The 18,217-nt window shown below is 51.4% G+C and overlaps 1 long non-coding RNA gene across 1 annotated transcript; it reads right to left on the reverse strand.

Annotated features, from left to right (window-relative positions):
- Positions 1-12,167: 12,167 nt before the first annotated feature.
- LOC118160928 lies at positions 12,168-13,612 on the reverse strand. The gene is made up of 3 exons (XR_004747765.1): positions 13,565-13,612; positions 13,365-13,445; positions 12,168-13,247 (listed from the first exon to the last, which is right to left on the reverse strand). It is a non-coding gene; the product is annotated as an uncharacterized LOC118160928 (long non-coding RNA).
- Positions 13,613-18,217: the final 4,605 nt, after the last annotated feature.

Genomic DNA, 18,217 nt, shown 5'->3' on the forward strand with positions numbered 1-18,217 from the left:
TCGTGGGGCTTTCTCTTCCCTACCCCCTCCTCCTCCCTGTAAACCTACCGCAGTTTGGGGTCTGAGCACGGGGTCTTCTAGACATCGTTGTGGTTGTTATTAAACGATATTCTCCTCTTTTGCCTGACTTCACGGGGGGATAATTTCATTTCGCCCCCTCTGCTGATCTGATGTTGTGAGGGTATGCCAGGTGTTGGGCTGCTCCTATCCCTTACAGCCTCCTTGCGGTGTCCTTTCTGGGGGAAATCAGGTACCATCAGCAGGTGGTACCTGAGCAGGGGTGGCAGCTGCTGGCACCACAAGGCCTTTGCACACCCCTGCAGGACAGTCTGGTGTGTGTGCAAACCAGGCTGCACTGACCCGCTCCATAAAGCACCAGCACAGCCCCGTTCGTGTTCCCTCCAGCAATGCCTGCACTGATGCCTGCACCTACCTAAGTCAAAACTGGGCTGTGCTTGCATGGCTGGGATGGGTGGGCATAAGAGATGAATTTTGCAGCTCAGTCTGGCCCTGAAGAGACACCTTTGTCACAAGGACCATGCCGGCAGCACGGTTAGACTGTTAGCATTTCAGATACCCCAGCCTTAGCCCTGGTACCCCATAGTTCAATGTCAGATGTTTGCTACGGCCTCCCTGAGCAGACACAAGCCTCTCTGAGTTCCCCTGAGTTCATCCGTCCCGTGTGTATGTTGGCAGGAGCTGAAAGCCCCGTGTGTGGAAACTCACTCGCGCAAGCTTTCTCATTCCACACCCACCCGCTTGAATTTCTCTCCCGTTCTGCTTTCACTCGCTCTGGCTGAGCTGGAACAAAACGCCCCCGGTCTCAGAGAGGCTTCAGCCCCCCTCTCCACAGACTGGACTCGCCTCTAACTCCTCAAGAGGAGAAAAAGCAGGTGGGGAGATACACCCCGACCCAGCAGAGCAGGAGGAGCATCTCCTGAGAGCTTGATGCTCTGTGGGAGCTGCAAGGGCATGAAGCTGGCTGCATCTCTGCTCACCAGCCCGGTCCTCTTCAGTGTGCCCCAGGTCAGCATTAGGCAGTCACCTCCAGCAGCTCCTGTGATGTTTTCTGCAAAGATCTGTCAGAATCCTTGCCCAGTTAAATCAGCACATGCTGAAATGCTTAAACAGGCTTCCAAGGAGCAAGCTTGCAGCCAGAAGCGTGGGAGGAACGTAGTCTGACAGAAAGGAAATAAGCAGGGAACATTTTACCCATAAAAGCACTTTGCTTTCTCTTTGCTTCATAAATCAGCTTTCTCTGATCTCATCCAAAAAAAGGCAGTTAATTCCCCGCTTCTCCCTGCCTGGGAGATGTATTCTTTTCTGTATTTGGATCTTGCCTCGGAGAAATTAAGAGACCTAATTGTTTCCACTGCTCTTTCCAAAATTAGGGAACCAAATAACATCAGGAATGAAGGCCGTGGGCCACACCTCCCAAGGTGCCAAGCTCCTTCGCTTCGTACGGGCTGCTGCTGGAGTCTGGAAACGTTTGGACGGTGAGACGTAGCTGAAGGCCAGGTTAGGCTGGAGGAGGAACCCGCTCCCCACCAGCCGGAGGGACAATTATTCACCCGCAGGAGAGAAAGATGCACACAATCAGTGGTATATCAGCCCCAGAGCCAAGATCTGTGCTCTGCCATGCCTGTTCCAGCTCCCATGGACTATGCACTTAACATTCCTCCAAGCCTACCAGACGAGCTGCTCTTTATCAGATCCATTTTTCTCTTCTGTTTATGGCTGGAGGATGCTGGGGCCCCACTGGACTACGGTTTGAAGTCATTAGGGTTTTTTGTGGGTGAATTGCTTGGATTAACAAGAAAGTCTCGGCAGAAGAGCCAGCAACTTTCCACTCCTGCCCTGACATGTAAGCTCCCCACTGATCTCTCCTAGCAAAAATGACCGTGTGTATCCAAAGCATCGTCTCGGCTTTACTGCCACCTGTGATGACCAAACAAGAACGTGTTGAAGACTAAAAATGAAGCAAATTCAACTGCACTGCTGGTTCCAGAGAGCATGCCCAATGCGTGCTCCCATCATTTCCTTTCTGTTTCACCTTGCATATCCCCTCAACATGTGTACCATACCCTACGCTTTTCTGGTTGCTCTATGGGAAAGTCAAAAGATTCAAGGAAAATAAGGGGAGAAAGGAGACAGGCATTTCTGAAGCAGTGATGTTTCAGCAGGAGGTGGTAACAGCCAGTGGCACTAGGTAGGCATTCCCAAAAGGCTGGTCTACATGCTGAAGGAGATGCACGGTGTGGTAGGCCTTGAAATAATGGCACCCGTCTCTCCAGCTGTTCACAATGAGTCGCGTCCCCTGGGGTGCCCACAGAGGAGGTCTGACACTGGAGGATGATCTCCCGAGGACCTCGTGGCTCCACTATGGTGCTCAGATGTCAGGACATGCTCCCAGGGAGCCCACATGCACAAAGCCACCTCCGTGGGCTGCTGGCTGGGTCTCTAGCTTAGGCCTGTGGTTCTTGTCCATGTGGGAGAGTGCCACCAGCAACGTGTTGCCCTTTGCATGGCATTTCTCTAGCAGGAGAAAGTTTGCACAGCTCATGGGGAGGGATTTTAATGGAAAATTAAACCATTTTTGCTTCTTCATCCCAACATGCAGTTACCATGCCTCTCACCCTTTGGTTCCCTACCCTTTCTGGGTTATGGCAATGTATATAAAAGTCTAGAAAACCTCTTTTGTGAGCCATTTTCTGTCTGTTACAACCAGACAGATGTGTTGAGCATGACGTTCACTACAAGGGACCTTTATGATTGTGGCTGACCCTCTGTGAGGATAGGTTGGCATATCATGCTTTAAAAACACAGTGGATCAGGTACACGCTGTTGGCAGCAGCTCTGTATGTCCCTTTTGGCTTGAGAGCAACACATTTGCCACGGCTCTGCTAGCAGGAGGTGTACCAGCACGTGGGACCCATTTGCAAACCAAGCACACACAGCATTCAGAAATTACCCCAGGTATTCATTTTTCTGCTGGATTCTTTCCCCCCTACCTCAAAAGAAAGGAAAAAAAAAAAAAAAAAGAAAAAAAAAAGAAAAAAAGAAAAAAGAGAAGAAGTGAACACACATGGCCAAACCTCAGCGTTTTTCACAGAGCACAAGCCTTGTTCTGCAGCCTGCTGAAGAGGGAGTGGAGCTGGAGCTCTGTGTGTGGGTGCTGCACGGGCAGGGGGAGGCACGGGGAGAGCCTGCCAGTGCACAACAGGTGCACAGCACGGATGTCAGATGTCGGGGTGTGCGACACGCTTGCATGTGTGTGTAAAGGTATGCACACCCGCGTGTTCGTTGTGGCAAGCATCTGCCAGAGAGGCACCTGGTGTGCAGGTTTTATGCAGAACAGGGCATGCAGAAGAGCTCCCAGCTCCTCTGAGAGTGTAAAGGTTTGGGGAGGGTCCCTGCAAAGCCTTGTTTTTCTCTGCTGGGGCTGCCCAGGGGACTGGGCTGTGAGCTCTTTCTGAGCCTCCTCACTGTACCTGCTTGAAGACCCTGTTTTGCTTTATAACTTTCCTCGGCTCTTATTTGCTATTCCTTCCTTTCCCTCTTCCTGGCTCCCTTTTTGTTATTCCTTCTTCTCACGTTTCCTCCCTCTGCCGCCCTTCGCATTTCTTCTCCCTCCCTCTCGTTCCTCACTCCGTCTCCTTCTCCCTGGCTCCCTCCTCCTTGTCCTCCACTCTTGCCTCCTCTCCTTCCTCTGCCTCCCTTCGCTCCTCGCCGCCTCCTCTCCTCCCGCAGCGCTCCCATCCCGCGCTCCTTTGTTCCCCTCCTCGCCCCCTCTGCTCGGCCTCTCCCCCTGCTCCTGCCTCGCTCCCTTCCCTCGCTGAAAAGCACGGCCCCGCTCGAAGACCCTGGCCGCCGGCCAGCCTCTGGCGGGATGAAGGGGTCCCTGGCACACGCTCAGCCCCGCGCTCCATAGGGCATTGTAACCGCTGGTACCAGGGCTGTAAAATCTTTAGTGTCTCCAGGAAAGACGACTGTAAATTCTTCAGAAGTCCCACCGCGGGTGTAAAGATTTCCCCCTCCTTCCCCGGGCCCCCGTGAAAGGGGCTGTGTAGTCGAACAAGGGGCTCGCTCCTCCCCTCTGCGAGCGCCCCGGCTCTGGTCGGCGTTTCGGTGGAGCGTGGCTCTCCCCACGGACTTCAAGGAGAGATTTCGGTACCCCGCCGGGTGGAGAAGCGGCTCCGGCAGCTCTTGGTCACTTAGGCATTTGACTTTATAAACATGATTAAAAATGCTAAGAAAGCTCCGGCGAGGGGGAGGCCTCCCCTCTGCATGCTGAGCAAACAGAAACACACGAAGCATTGTCGGGCGCTGAACGATGAAGCAGCGAGGGAATGCAGGGAGAGCCGGCGGGGCGTTAAAGTAGGTTTGCTCTCGCACATGAAATTCGCTTGGCGAGCTGAAAGGCTTTCTAAACTACTTTGTAACTTGGCAAATCCCAAGCAGATCATCTCAGGGGCTTCTAACCTGGGGATTTGGCTCCGGCTCGGCACATATCCCAGCTTCTGGCCCCAGGGGGCTGTGTTTAGGAAGAGTCAGGCCTGGTTCCTGTCAGGCCAGCGGGAAGATGGGACCCGGACAAAGTCCACAAAGAGTGGAGCGTTGGAGCGAAACGGGCCACAACGTCATGTTTTATCTAAGGCATGAGTTTTCTGGCACCGGGCATGGGAAGAAAGAGCACCCGGCTGCTACACGAGGAGCCGCACAGCTGAGGTTCATCTGTGGCACCACAAGCTGGACACACCAAACACTCCTGCCTCCTGGTCCCCTGCTGTGAGGAGCAGGAGCAGCAGAGAAACCATGCTGACCACAGCAAACAGAGTAACAGGGGCCCAGAATGGCTGAGGTAGGAAGGAAACCCCTGGAGGTCATCTGGTCCAGCCCTCTGCTTGAGTACAGCCTCTGGGAGCAGGCTGCCCAGCACCATGCCCAGGTTGTTCCTGAAGATCTCCGAGGAGGGAGACACAGTCGGACACACCAACGCCAGCAGAAGGGAGCTGAACGTGTCCACACAATTCTCATTTTCATCCTGAAGGACTCAACACTCCTGCAAATACCCATTCTGTTCTTTCTCATAGGTTGCACTTGAACATACAGCAGCAGTGGTAAATTCCCTGGGGCTCTTAGGTCATTGCTGGAGTTAGCAAACCAACCTGTGCCTTCTCTAGACTACGGTATTTGACAAAATTGAGGCTTTGGCAAAATTGCACGTGTAAAAAATAGCAGAGGGTTTTGAAGATAAGGGGTGCTGTGAAGTTGGCAGAGCCTTGTGAAAGGCTGTCCACCAGGCTGTGCACCTGGCTCTATGGTTATCACTGTAATAGCAGATTTTCTCAAAATGGAGGGAGGCATTGAGGGGAAGGTGCATGGCTCTTTTGTTCTCCTGCTCCCTCTTGTTTCCCCTTGCCAAGGTCTGCACCACGCTCCTCCTGCTGAAGGCCTGCAAGGCAGCTTTCCGCCTCCCCACTGAACTGCACACAGTTACAGACATCTTCTGCAGCCTCCTCCTCCCGGGGCACTTTGAACATAGCCAGACCTCAGGGATGGAGGTCTCCATGGTGTCTTCTGAGCTTTCAGAGTTGCTGACCTGTATTCTCCACAGGATCATGTGGATCAGCTCCCTTATGTGAGCTTAGACCAGATCCTCCAGCCCCACCAAAACCCAAAACAGGCATGGACATGCCCTATCTTTTACTTTACAATAGGAAGAAGTGTTTGTTTAGCTCTCTGGTGATCTGTTGTCTGTGCCCTGGCTGATACGATAATGGAGTGGAGATCACAGGACCTAGGCTTTATTTCCAGCTATGCCATTTTTTAAAGAGTGATGTTTTGGATCAAGCCACATAATTACTGCCTCAGTTTACCCATGTTTACAAGAGGGTTACATGTGCCCACTGCTCTTGGCAATTGATCTCGTATCTGCTGATGGAATGAGTTAGCTGTTTACTGGTGCATATCTGAGGGCTTCCTTCTCTAGAGTTTGGAGAGCTGACAGGAAGTTCTCCTGGGGTTTGAAGCTGAGATGCCCGGGTTTGCAAAGTCCTAGCAAAGCAGGGCAGTGTTAACGTGGGCAGAAAAGAGAGTCTATGGGCTACATACATCTTCACCCTCACAGCAAATCCATCCCTTGGGCTTCCTCCAAAAAGCCCCCCTCCAAAAAGCCCCTCTCCGCCAGATAATTTGGCCACTGGTCTGCACAGCCAGGAGCAGGGAGGGGGGATCCAGGTGGCAGCGTGTGTCCTGCGTCCTCCCAGTGGCCCCAAACCCTCCAAAACTCATTTTTCAATAGGCCACCAAAACAACCACTAGATGTTTAATGACTTTCGATCTCTCCTGCCCCAGACGGGCTTTGAAACAGTGGCTCAGATGCCAAAGTCCCAGTAGCAAAGTGGCTTTTTAATGACACGATTCTCGCCCGAATTCCAGGCACAGGGGGAGGCTTTGACACTGCTGTTTGTTTTCTTATTGGAGAAGTTCAAGAGAAGCTCAAGGCTTAAAAGCAAACCCTTGAAAGCAAAGCATTCCTAATCACATAAAAGTGTCTGCGCAGGCCGGGGCTGAAGAGGGGGCTTGTGACTTTAATCTTTGCATATCCCTTTCTTTCTTCAAGCATCTCTCCCGCTCCCTCTCACAGACGCGCACACGCACACAAAACTCTCCCCAGCGCCAGCAGCATAATGCTCCGGGAGAGGAAAGTGGAGGAAGAGGAGGAGGAGGAGGAAGCCGGCCCGCCTGCCTGCCCCCATGCTGAGCCCGAGCAGACTTTGTGAGAAAGCTCCTCTCCATCTGCAGCCCAGCCCGGTGGGAGTCAATTAATTCTGAATAACCTAAACCGACAGAGGTATTTGCATTCACAACCTGACTGATGACCGTATAAAATTGATTTATGAATTGAAGTACTTTCCCTCCCCTTATCCCCGATTCAGGCCATAATTGATTATACGTGCTGCAGCGAAATTAAAGAAAAGAAAATTAAAAAAAGAAAAGAAAAAAGGGAGGCCCCACAGACGCTGCTCTATATTCTCAAGCTTTCCCGGGATTAGCCGATCTATTCATCACTTATTTTTTTTTTTTTTATTTAAAAAGTTGCTTCCTTTCCCCCCCTCCACCGGCTCCCCCCCAGCCCTCAGCCCCAGAGGCAGGGCAGCGGCTGCAGCTCGGCAGGCCCGTGGGGCGGTGCGGCACCCCCTCGGCACGCAGCCGCATTCCCACAGCACCAGGGGCGAGGGGACGGCAGAGCCGGCACCCTTCCTCCCAGGGCACCACAGCACAGACCTCTGCTAAAGCAGAGGGAGCCTGAGCTGGAAGAGCTCAAGCCAGCAGCCCCCGAAGCTCACGCTTAACTTGCTGCCTTGTAATCGCCCCATTGTGGGCCGTGGTGGGGTGGAGACTCGCCTGGGCCCTTCCAGCCAGTCATCCCTAATAAGAATAACGAGGAAGTGCAAGAAATCTTGCTGGGAGCAGTTGTATCATACAACTCCCAGATTTCCTCCTGGCAGTATATAAATATTGAGCTGAATCCTGCAGCATGAGAATTGATGACCCTCTTAATCTTCTCCCCTCATTATCCACCTACTCATCCCTATCTGTGCTCCCATTTTCCTTATCTACTTGTTGTCTTTCTTCCCATCCCACATACGGGGACGCAGAGGAGCAGAGCGGTGGTGGGAACTGAACACAACCATACAGCTAGCCCATGGGAGAGCCCCGGGCAGAACACAGGCCACCTGTTAGTCCCACTCTCTTTTCTCTCTGCTTCTTTCTAAAACCTTAAAAATCATTTTTTAAAGAGTATGCCCCTTTATTTCCTTTCACTTGAGTAAGAAGAGACAGATAAAAACCCTGGTGAAACACAACTTGCATATGATTTCATTAAAAGCCATTTGCCTACAGCATGCTGTCAGGCTCACGGGCCTCTTGAGCACATAGGTTTGTACTGCAGCTTCACATCGTTTTGCACAGCTGCGATGTTTATGGCTCCTTTCGTGATAAGGGAAGCTACGTTAAAGGAAAGTAATTAAAAGAAATCTTTCAAGCAGCTGGGCACAGGACAGCAACATCATCAGAGGACACACTCCGATGAAGCAAGGAAGGCCGTGATCCAAGAGTATCAAAGCTGGGATTCCTAGCTTGCCCAGTTTTAGGGCCTATAGGACCAAAGGGGACACCTCATTTACTTTAACCTCCACAAAGTCATCGTGCTTGATTTGGATAATGCTGAGCAGAAGAAAAAGGGCTCAATGCATAAACATCAACGAGACCATTTCCCTCAGTGGCTCAGAAGGGCTTTCAGCAAAGGCCCTGTCCTCCGCCTGGCAGCAGCGGTGCCAGCTGCAGGGCTCCAGGAGAAGTGCTTTGCTTGCCTCTAACGGGCCTTAAGAGTCAGACTGAATACAGAATAAAGCCCACATCTGGGCAAATAATGTTGTTGTATCACAGCCTAAGACCTCATTTGGGAAATAACTGTGCATCTCCTTTGGGAGGTTATAGGGTCCTGCCCTGGAAAACAGTGCTGTGGACACCCTTCTTATTAGTATGGTCTGGGATGCACCATCAGGGCCTGCCACCATGTCTGGCCCCCTTCCTGCTGTGAGGCTTGTCAGAGATTTGCTGTGCAGGGAGGATCTGTTTCACCCTGAGGTGACATTAGGAGCAAACACATTGTCTTGGCTCTGGAGGTGTCCCCCAAACCTCTCCATCTTCCTGCTAAGATGAACAAGCTTCCCATTTCAAATAACAGTGGCTCCAGCACCCCATGAAGGGCATCACCTGTGGGCTGGGGCATCATGCAAGTTTCTGTTTTGCCCAAAAATCAACTCTGGTATGTCATGATGGCTCAAAACAAAGCCCGTGCCCAGCTGCCCATGTTTCCACCCTAAAAGTGACTCCCAAGATGCTGTCTTGAAAGCACAGTTTAGCTCCAAAGCAAACCTTGTGAAAGTTTGGTCTGTGCACCACATTAACCAAAGTCTCACCAAGAGTGTCTGCCCAAATTAATGCAATGAATAAAGACAGTCCATGGCTTGAGGAGGTGATGGCAAGCAAGGTGAGCAAGTGAGCAAGCAGAAACCAGAGGGTATAGACTACACCCAGGCTCACATGGCACCTGGCGGCTGGAGACCAGCATCAGCAGTTGCCCAGGCTGCTTGCTGCTGGCTTTTTGTCTTGGACCAAGGCGCTGGGCTTTGGGAAGGGGCCAGCAGCCCTTGGGGAGGAGGGCACTGCTCGATGCTGCCAGGAGTCTCGCAGATGTCAGCACCTACGAAAGCAGGCAAGCGGCAGGGACGTCAGTGCAGATTTACATCCCAGGGTCGCCTTGTCCTTAGTGGTAAATGGGTGGACAAAGAAGTTAATCGAGGAGTCAAAAAGGGCAACTTGGAGAGGAGCGGCAGCTGGGAATGTGGAGGCAGAAATCAACGCAATTAGCAAGAAGAACAATAAAAGAGTGACAGTCTAGCATACCTTCCCAATTTTTCCACATGGAAAGAACAGCACCGTATTACCTGAAAATGAATTATTTTTTTTTACTCTCAGTTGAGAGAGAGCAAATGTGAAACTTGTGCTGATGCCTCTGCCAGGAACCACTTCTTCTCAGGCACAACAGAGTCCCAGCTGCGGGCAGCATGCCCATCTGTGCAGCTCCTGAAAAATCACTGCAAAAGCGGTGCCAGCCCCACTCACACCCTCACGGAAGAGCCTTGGCATTGAACGTGGGCTGGGGTAATTAATATTACACATTAATGTTGTACTGAGCGAGGTGCTCTGCAAACACAAAGCATAAAGGTGGTCTGTGCTCCACAGAGCCCATGGTGCAACCATTACAAGTGGCAAAGCACCAGTGCAACCTGTGACCATGCAGGCATTTCTGAACAACTGTTTGGAGCACGCACCAGGGTCTTGTTTCTTTCTGAGCTGAGTCAATCTCTTTACAGAGCTCCTTGGGACCTTGGACTGGAGCTGGTGGCCATTGGATGGACCAAGCATGGACAGAGCTGCGTTAGCCTTGGATGTTTGGGGCATGGAGGAAGCAACAAGGCAATCCATGCAACTGCAAACAAAGCGGAAAGCCTTCAAAAATATGAACTATGCATTTTTAATGTATTTCTCTATTTCTTTTTTAAAAAATCATTCCATGAAGAGCTGATTTCCAAAATGTAAGGATGCATCAGATGATATGTTCTCCTTTTCTAAGAACAGACTGGTCTGCTGCTTTATGGTGGCACTGGCTCGCTCCAGCAGTGGCACCAGCCAGGTTGAGGCAAACACAGAACAGTAAATGCATTTTACCAAGAGCCTAGACTTTTTTACGCAGGGTCTACTCAAGCTCCAGAGACAAGACACTGTGATAAAGAAAACTACTGGTCAGATCCAAGTCATTTAACTCAAAATGAGGATAGTTGGGTGTCATCCCGTGGTCTTTGTGAAAAAAAAAAATCAGACTAGATGGTCTAATTACCTCTTTTGGCCTTCAGACCTATGAATGCATGGCCCATCTCTCACTTATTTTCTGTCCCAAAAGCTGGGTGCAGACTGGGTACAAAGTACAAATGTCGCACGCTACAGGCACCGCTGTGCTGTGTGTGCTCACTGACTGTACTCTTGCCCAACTGCCTCAGGAGCCTGTTTTTCCTACACTTGTCCCTCTTTGGTTGCTTCAGTTATTAAATTCCACTGTGAAGGACCCTTGAGAAATGCAATTGTTATTTTTCTTTTCTTTCCATTTGCAAACACACGAATCCTTTTATCAGCAGATTGTCTCTGCAAATGTCACGGACAGTGAGGCATTTTTACATGAGTCAACCCAAGCCATTAAAAACATCGCCTGGACAATATTTTGTCTGCGACGCTGTGACGTGGTTGTGCAACTGGCTCCGTGACAAAGGAGAAGCCCCAGCCTCTGCCAACAGAAGACGGAGACCTGAGCGCAGGGACAGAGCTCCCAGCTCTCACCTGGGGCAGGAGATTTTCCCTCAGATGCAACAAGGGCTCGTCAGTGGGATGGAAAACGGGGTGCTGGCCTCTCCATCTCCCCAGCATCGCAGTGCAACCCTATCCTGCTCCGTCCTTGTGGGGGGTGACAGGAGCAGCCCTGCGCCCCCCATCCCTTTGGGAGTAGCTCCCTCCTGCCCCCATCTCCATCCCCTCACCCCCCAGCCAAACCCTCCGCAGCGAGGGGCGCACGCCCCTGCGGGCAGGCACAAAGGAGGTGACAGGCGCCTTTATCCCCAACGCCGCCCGCGCAGCCCCCGCGCCCGCGCTCGCCCGGCTCCCAAAGCCCCCATTGCTGCCAATTCGTTACGGGACGCCGCCGGGATTCAAGGCTGACAGCTCCGGCAAAGCAGGAGAAATGGGCTCAGTGGGGAGCGAAGGGGCCTGCCCTCTCTCTTCTCCCCCCTACCACCTCCTCCCGCTTTTTTTTTTTTAATGCCCCCCACAAGAAATACCTTTCTCAGCAAGGCTTTTTAAGGGCCCCCCGCGCCGCTGGCCAGAGCATGCATGGGGGCAATGAGGAAAGCCCGGGCAGGGGTCAGGGACATCTCGGGGAGGGGCTGTCAGCACCTTCTTCCTCTCCCCCAGCCCCCTCTGCCCCCACCTCCAGTGACAAGTCCCTGTCTCCCTTCCAGGACAAGAGTGACATCTTATTTCCCCCCGCCACCTCCACCCAGGCTGGCTTTTCGGACAGGGGGAGGGATGCTGCTGCTGGGTGCGAGGACGTACAGCCTCCAAAATGCAGCTCCTCTGGGTATATGCAACCTGAAACACAGCTCATCCCGAGATGTACGGTCTGAAATAAAACACACTGGGCTGGCGGGTACAGTAGGGACCGGCGCAGGGAGGTGGCAGCTGATCCTGAGGCAAACATTTGTGCTGGGAGGTTTGGGAAAGAAACAAAGGCTGTGACGGTTTGGGAGCGAGGGACCTCTTTAGCCAGACCACGGAAATAAGATACACCTCAAGAGAAGGCATTCCCACGCTTTCAGCCCTGGAAGAAAATCTGCCCCAGGTGCTGGCTTTCATGATCTAAAGCAGGGTGTGTTTCACACGGCCCCCAGCCTTGGCACCACTGCTAAAAGCCCCTTAGAAACGGGGTCTGCTCGCTCCTAACTCAATCTCAGTATCTTTTTTTTTTTTTTGTCCGGGTAGTATGGAGGCTCTGACCCACACCCAGCTGTGCAGACCAGTCCCTGCGGATCGGAGAGGGATAACAAAACGGCACGTCATTTTTTTTCCCCTGTCGCTGCTGCAGCCTGTTTGTGTGCCCTTTGTCAAGTCCCTTCATCGCCCGCCCACCCCGGTCACGAGCAGCCCCCCAGCCCACGGCTTTGTCTCCTGCCTGGAGGGAAAGCTAAGTCGGGGCGACGGCGTTCCACATGCCTCTTTGGGCTAAAGCTATTCTTTCATCTGAAACGCTTCCCAGTTGGAGATATGAGCAGCTCAGATTCAGTTTCTTGGATGGAAAGACTCCCCTGAAATATGGATCCTGACTGGACCAAGCCCAGAAAAAGAGCAGGCTTTTGGTTTGGCTATGTCTGAAGTCTTCAACAAGAGCCCACAGGGCCAAGCTTTGCACAAACAGCTCATCCCGGGAGAGCGCTGCTTCCTGGAGAGATGAAATCTTTCAGAAACAGAGCAAGAAGAGATTTCAAGTCCCTAGGAAAGAAACTCTCCTCCCTGCTCCCACCCACGGCTTGGCGACGGTACGGAACCGTGAACCCCTGCCCCATTCAAAATCAGATTGAGACAGCAAGCTCTGGGCTATTTCAGTGGGAAAGAGGAAACCTAAAGCGTCCCTGCTTCACTGGGAATGGAAAAATTCATGGACGTCCGTGAAGGGCTGGCCAGGCCCAACTGGCTTATTTATAATGAAGGCAGAGCTGGGGGAGTCACGCATAGCTTGGATTGGGTGTGCGCTGTTGCTTTCAGGCTGTTGGTCCCAGGGAGAGAGCGAGGCAGCACAAAGTCTCGGTATTACAAAGGGCAGAGGTGGCAAATAGTTCACAAGAGAGGCCGACAGCCTTCCTGGGCCGCCAGAGGAATAAGCTGTCCAAAGAAGGGCTTCTAAATGAAACAGCCTCCGTGCAGTTTCTGCATCTGGACAAAGGACAGGTTTGTTTTGGATGTGCTAGCAAAACTGCTGTCTACAAGCCGTAAGGTCACACAGCTAAGGTCTGGCTGATGTCTGGGTAGGAAGCATTCCTCTGGGGCTCCTCTCTCAGCAAGCAGTTGTAGGCCTCATAAAAAGGAACAATATATTCACCATTTCCCTACAGAGCAACACTGCAATGAGTGAACACTGTGCTGCAGGACAAGCAGGTTTTGTAATTCTTAATAAAAGCCTGCTCTGGTACCTGGGCAAGGGACTGGCGATGAAGAGAGGAGTAGGGGGAGGCCGGTTTGGTCACACACGGCCTAACCAGGCTGTGGAAAACCTGACAAAGGGTGTCAGGGAAGGAAAAGTCAAAGTAGCCACCTTAGCCTCCACCAGGTGAGACAAGAGCCACCTCCCCTCTCTACTCCTTCACCACCAGCCCCATGGGGCACCTTGTACCTGAGCTGCCGAAAACAGGCTCCGGTGAGAGATGCTTGTCATCATTTCTAAGTGAATCACCAACAGAGTCAGGCGACCCAGCTCAGCACCTCCAGGACCAAGCGGGCGACAAGCTGTCAGGAGTTTCCTGCTGCAGGCAATGCTGGGGAGACAGCAAGGAAAATGTAAAAGTGGTCTCCAGGATGAAATCCTCCCAAAGCAGCCCCACTGCACTGCTGGCTCTCTTCCATCTTCCATGCTAATGTAGAAACATGAGTTTCACAAGCAGGGACGAAAGGAAAACACATCTCGTATCACACGGGACCCCTGGGACTGGGACGTGGGGTAGGAGGATTTGAGGCAAGAAAGGAGATCTTTCTTCTCCTTTCCATTCCCATTAGCACTGAGCACCACACAGGAAGAAGGAGGTTTGATGTCTGAGGAGCCAACTGCTCTCTCTTTTTTTGCTGATGGAGATACGGGCCTGGTGGAAATATCCCACCAGTCGGCACACCAGTGGGGATGGAGGGCCTCAGTCAGCTCGCTTGGGCAGTTTGAAGAGACTTTTTCAATTAGCTTTCATTTGCAGCAGGTAGAGGCCCAACTGGAGATCGCACAGAGCCTGTAAAAAGAAAGGCAATCTTTCTGAAAGATGAATTTTAATCCATCTTTGGAGACAAGTTTGTCAGCCTGCAGTTACCAGGGGTTGGACTATGCTGTTGCAGTGCTCCGTGGGACACCCCATGGCTTTACCTCCTGAGTTTAGAAGATGGGGAATAAAGGTCTGCTTTGCCCTCACCTTGAGACTTGTAGTTCTGCATAAAACACACTGCAAGAGAGAAATCCCTTGTTTTAGAGATGCCATTTAGTGGGAAAGGCTGCCCAAGCTGGTCTTCTCTCTTCTTGATCTGAAGCTCTTGAGGAATGGCTCCACCTGGGAGATGGTTCAGTGATGAGGAGGCTGAGCTAGAAGAGCAGGATTAGGTCCCCATACAGCTGTAGCTGGACAGCTTCCCCAGCCAACTCCTTATAACAAGATGGAGTTACTCCTATTTATGCCAAACTCACAGAGAAAGGAACCAGACTTACTGAAACAGGACAGGGCCAGAAGCAAGGACCACATAGGTGAACGCTGAAAGTAGAGAACTGTTTAAAATCTGGGTGGAAACCCACATGCTGTCCTGCGTGATTCTTGAGCTTAATAAAAGCAGAAACAATGCTGTGCTGAAGAGCTTATGAACAAAAAATAAAGCTATAAAATGCAACATATGGGGATACAACGTGGCTCTCCTTTCTGTTTCAGTCAAGCTGAGCTTTCCCAGGGTCCCCTCTATGACACAGGCATCTGTTTACTGCAAGCTGGATGGGGAGACACCTTCACACTTGGCTTCATTGAAAAGCTTTGCTGCATTTGTGTCACACGACGATGACAAGATAAAATCTGAAAGTATGTTGTAAAACAACAATCAAAAAAAGAAAAAGGTTCCTAAAAATAAACTTTTTTTTTTTTTTTTCCCCAAATATAAATTATTGTGGCTAAACACCCTTTGACCCAAGAGAAGAATCTGTTCCTCAAAGACCGGTAGCAAAAAATGTGCTGGCCGCCAGCCTCCCTTGCTTGGCGTACCCTGACTTTCTCATTGGCAAAAAAGGACAGTGAATTTCATTTTCATTGCTCCTTTTACACTGCGGGAGCAGCCCAACCAGGGCGTGACTGTAACCGTGCCTGCCTCAGCCACAGGTGAGCGAGCAGGAGCAGGTGCAGATGCCACGGGGTATTTAACGCTGCGCAGCTCAATTTGGAAAGGTTTCGGCACGAGCGGCTGGGGAGGAGGGACGTGAAGGCCAGACAACCTGCCCTATTGTGTGTAATTTAAAAAGGACAGGCTCCTCGGTGCGCCTGAGGAGTGATTTGATCTACCAGCACTTCAAGGGGGAGAGGGATTCCCGATATCAAAGAACCCTTTAATCTGGCAGAAAAGGGGCATGATGAGGACCAGCTGTGGGGAGCCGAGGCCGGACAACTTCAGACTGTGAAGTCAAGGTGCACATTTTTAACTGTGAAAGTAATTAATCCGAGGAGCACATTACCCAGAAGGGCAGCCGGTAAATCAGGACCAGATGTTTTCCTGGAAGAGATGATATCACCTAGCTGGGGACTGCACAAACTGCGAGGGGGGGAGCCCCAGCAGTCTCCGCCCATGGCCGTAAAGCCCACGCTCTGCACAGGAATGTGTTATATACGTGTGTGTGTGTATATATATATGTATATGAGCATGTGTATGTGTAGCTTTACACGCACACACAGCCCCAGCTGGCGCAGGCCAGCATCGCCCCAGCCAAAGCTCCGTGCTGCACAGCCTATTTATTTACCCGCCTCGGTTTTACAGCGGAGCACAAGCACACGGACTGAGCTCGGGGGCCTCTGAGGGCGCCAAAATTTCCGCAGCATCCCACCGGCAATGGACGCCGCAGCCCCGCGGGTGCCTTTCTTTGAGCATCGCCCGGAGCCTCCATTGAGAATCACTGGGTTGGGCAAAATCCCGCATTCACCCTCCTTCCCCGCCCCCAGCTGCTCGCCCTCCTTGCCCAGACCTCACAAAAAAAGTAAAAAGAGAGAGAGAAAACAACCCTCCACACTGCCAACAACAGCAGCTACCAAGCTCCAAGCCCTGTAATTGATGGCTGCAGTGGAGAGACTCCACTTTCCTAGCTGCCTCCCTTGCCTCCACTTCCTCCATCCTCCTCCTCCCCCTTTATTTTTTTTACTGGTTAACAACTGTGCATAGTGTTAACTACGCTTTGCATTTATTCCCTTTCTTGTGAAATAAGGGTGTTTTTTAAAAGTTTCTTGCAATACACACGCAGCTTCTCTTTGGACACGCCGGCACCTTTCGGTGCAGGAACAGCAGCAGGTTGTGCTCCGGCCCCGAGCGGCACAATGCGGACGGGCTGGGAGAGGGGGGTGAGCCTCACAAGGGGGAATAATGTGAAAGGGAAACGCTGGCGCACACAGGGCGACCCAGATGGACAAAGTGCAGCGAGGCAGCTTAGTTAATGGGCTGCATTAAAATTAAACAGAGATGGTGCTCCGCTTTCCAAGCCACGAGGCGGCTGCAGGAGGGCTTCCCAGCCCCCGCGTGCTCGGAGAAACAAAACCAAAGAAAACCTTTCCCTCCCTCACTGCCCCTCACGTCCCCAGCAGGCGTCAACCGGGGCGGCCCTGCCATCATCACCCTGCTCGGGTCACCAGGAGCTGGCCCTGGGGGGATCCCAGCCTCCCTTCCTTGCCATCAGCCCACGTTCTTGTGAAACGGAGGATGATCTTGCCAAAAATTCTGTAAATTTACGTGTGTAGCAGGTCACTGCTCCTCTCAGAGAGGTGATGGCTTCCCAGCTGCTGAGGAGCAGAGGGAGGAAGGCAGCAGGCAGCCTTCAGGAGCAAGTCCAGCTTTGGAGAGGGGGTGATGATAGCAGCACGCATCCGTCCCCACTCCCACCCCTGTCACCGGGAGGATTTATGCTGCTGCTGACAAAGGACCTAAGGAGTCAGGCTCTGCTCCGGCCACGCACCTGCTTTATTGCTCGCTGTACTGCAGGGTGACTCACGCCTGGGGTTGAGGGCATGCTCAAGGGCTCTGCTTCATCCTAGGCTTAAAGAGGTGTTTAAACACCTTGCTAAATTAGGGCCTCACACCTGAGGAGAGTGAATGGAAAAAGTTACCAAAGTGAGACAGAAGAGCAGCTCTTTGAACAACGATCCCTTTTAGGAGGTTGGCCCATGAGTCTGCCTTTAATGTAGATGAATGAACATCTGCCTTTCTTGGTGCACAAAGATGGAGTCATCGACCTGACAGACTCTTACATAGCCACCTGAGGAAAGAAAAAGAGCTGCGTGGTGATATTTTACATCTCTTACTGTTGGAATTATGGCTGAATGGCTTCAAATGACAAGAAATGCATAAATTGTTATGTTTTCTTGCCTTTTCTGTTTAAAATACGAAGTGAAACATACTTTTTAAAGAAGGCACAGTAACATTTGACACTTCATTTTTCATACGCCCTGAAACTTGATGTGCCATCCTGTAGGAAGACTCCCAAAACAGCTGTGATACCCCATTCGGCATTGCAAGGTGTGGTGTCCCAATTAGGGTGTGGATGCTTGTTCCAAACAGTCTAGAAGACACAAAAAATTGGCCTCTCTTCATTCCCTTTAAATTGTCAGGGTCTGGACATGATTTAGGATACATGCTAAACACCCATGATGATGGGCTCTTAGACATTATACATGCAAGGAACACGAATTATTGCACATTTTCTACCTTTAGTATAGATAACTTTTTCTCCACTAAGCATGGAGTTCCTTATTTTTGTTCCTGATTTCCAGCTCCTTATTTCTGGGGCAGATAATATTCAAAAACACCCAAATATGCAGGACATGCAGGTAAATTCTGGTGTGAAAGCAGGCAACTCTCCTCAAGCTTGCCCCACATTTCAGGAAGGACCATTGCGGCAGCCCTTTCCGAAGATGTCCATTTCACAACCGATGCGTTTCTGAGAACCACACTTACTTTGAAATGGCGGTCCAGCAAAGACAACAGGCAAGCTATAAACACCGCCCTCAGACATATGAATCCCCTGAGCATCATATGCGCAGTTATGCATCACAGGAAT

Source organism: Oxyura jamaicensis, chromosome 1 (genome assembly GCF_011077185.1).
Source record: "Oxyura jamaicensis isolate SHBP4307 breed ruddy duck chromosome 1, BPBGC_Ojam_1.0, whole genome shotgun sequence".
In the NCBI taxonomy this organism is placed as follows: domain Eukaryota; kingdom Metazoa; phylum Chordata; class Aves; order Anseriformes; family Anatidae; genus Oxyura; species Oxyura jamaicensis.